The sequence below is a fragment of the Monopterus albus genome, unplaced genomic scaffold (assembly GCF_001952655.1).
Source record: "Monopterus albus unplaced genomic scaffold, M_albus_1.0 scaffold487.1, whole genome shotgun sequence".
Taxonomy (NCBI): domain Eukaryota; kingdom Metazoa; phylum Chordata; class Actinopteri; order Synbranchiformes; family Synbranchidae; genus Monopterus; species Monopterus albus.
This window is the reverse complement of record NW_018128367.1, coordinates 103451-105969: the sequence shown is the minus strand read 5'-3', so window position 1 is coordinate 105969 and position 2519 is coordinate 103451.

Here is a 2519-nt window from a genome sequence, read left to right as displayed (position 1 = left end):
TCAACCACAACCTAACCCGAACCACACCACCTCTTATACAAGACAACCCTTTCTCTCACTCCAGATCCCCTTTATTCCCTTCCTTTTTTCTTTGCTGCTCTTCTTTGTCTCGCTCTCTTTCTCTGTGTCATTTCACCATCAACAATGCTAATTTCATCAATTTCAATGTAAGATTTCAGATAAATAGGTAGATATGTCCATGTATAAACTGTCTAATCATATTAAGGGTCATCACAGGTCTTCCCCTCAACTCCTCTCCCCTTCATGGCAAACCTTAGCCACAAGCTCTCCTATTCTCATCCCCTTCTCCTCACTTTTCTAAACCATCTTTCCCCCTCTCCCTTCACCCCTTTTCCCTCCTGTTTGTCTGGCAATTGAAACACAGAGGTCAGGAGGGCATATGGGAGGCAATCACAGTAGTTTGTTTTGGCTCTCTCACCCCCACACCAAGTCCTTGGCTGTGCAAGAGCAATGCCGCCACCTTGCCTGCTTGCTGCCTGGGAAACAAACACATCCTTAATCACCCAGAGGCCCCGTAACTGCCACAGCCACACTAGTAAAGCTTTGTCTGACAAGCTATGGCCTGAAAAGTTGGACTGCCTCTGATGAACTCAGGCCATACAGGTCAAGCTCTGTCTACTAAACCCAGGCCACATCAGTGGCAGGCAGACAGCCAAACCCAGGTTGCACTACTTGAGTACCTTTTGTTGAAACTGACCAGGTGAGGACATCCTCCTCATACTCAATGGCCCCTCAACCCAGGCCGCTCTATTCAAGCCCTGATGGTCATCCCTAGGCCAGGGAAGTCGAACCTCATCGAATGAAACCAGGACACAAAAGTGCAGCCGTGCTTTTTGAAATTAAGCCAGAAAAGGCTGATTTATATTTGGCTGAATGAGCAATTCTGTCATTATGTTGGCTGACAGTGGGATTGTCTGACGCAAGTGCTGCACAGCTGAGGACTGGTAGTGAATTGAGATGTAATACAGGAGAGAAGAGGCTTTAAATAAGAGCCAGTGGCCAACAGCCATTTAGACTCGAAATGGGTTAGATAAGTAGTTTTGCACCATCGGTCCTAATTACCCAAACCATTGCCTATAGATTCTAAGTGTCACCCTGTTTTTCTCTGAGCCTATTGTGGGTCTTTGGTTCTTGTTACCATTGCTATCTCTGAGAGACGAGACAGTCCAAGTAACTTCAAAACAGTGCTGATTTATTCAAAGGATCACAGGTAAAATTAACATTACACGCTCAGGTATCTTGCACCTCCAAACTGCTCGCAGGCAGATGTAAGATGAAAGACCCTGAACCCACCAGGCCTATACATTATATCCCCTCGGTTGGGCTAGCCCCATACTACACAGAAACGTCAACCGAGAGACATTAAACATGAGAACATATTATGGCTAAGGCTACAGTTATACAAGTCGTAATAATAATATAACACCCTGTCTGCTGACAATCATCAACTCTTCTCTTTAGTACCCTTGACCAGATGTACCCTGTAGAAACTCATAAGCATGACTAAGCATTTAACAGTCTAACTAGACATCCTATCTCCACAAAATATTTCTAATACATAAAGTATCTATCCAATTTCTATCTGACTAAAATACCTAACACTATCCATCTCTCACCACTTCACCTTTTCTGATAGTTTCCTAGCCACGTTTTCTAAGAATAATGCTTTTGTGCACTTTCACCCTTCAGTCACCAAAGTGCTGAGTTTAAATAAAGAGGGTACAACACTCAGGCAACATTTTGGCAGTTCCCACGCCCCTATCAGTGACAAAGAGGGCTAAGACAGAGCCTCAGAGCTGCATTACACTGTAAACCACAGCATTCTCAGAATTAAATAATAATCTCCCTTTTGGAATATCATATTAGTATGTAATGTGTTAGCCCTACATGCACTCAAACACACACACCACCACCGCCACACCCATCACAGTACACTGTGTCTCCATGGGGATGTTGGACAATTAACCTCAAGACTCTGCTCCCTGGGTGATATAAAGGGATTAGTGACCCTGATTTGATTGTGTGTGATGAGAAAAGACATGTATTAAAGCACAAAAGATCTCATTGCTTGGAGGAACTTAATTCGGCGAATATCCACAGCTCTTTGTTCCCATGGGTTCTCCTTACCTCTGCTCTTCTTGGAGCCATCTTTCAAGTCAAGAGTGACCTGCGGGTAGGCGCAGAGCACTGACAAACTTGTTGATCCCCATCCATCCCCCATGTGGCCAGGCAGCAGCTGGAGCCCTGGGCAGGTACACGAAGAGCCGAGACTAACCAGATCTTCCAGGAAGTTCAGCATCAGGGATCAGTCTGTATTATTGACTTGGCCAAGCCTCCAGTCAGTATCCAGTATTCCACTCACTGACTGCACAAGTGCACAGTGTGTATATGTGCACACCAGAGGGTTCAGTGCTTTGTAGTCCAGATGGGTGGCCAGGCCTCAGTCGAAATCTGTTATGACATCTGAACCCATCTGAACCATTAAATGCTTCTCTTTC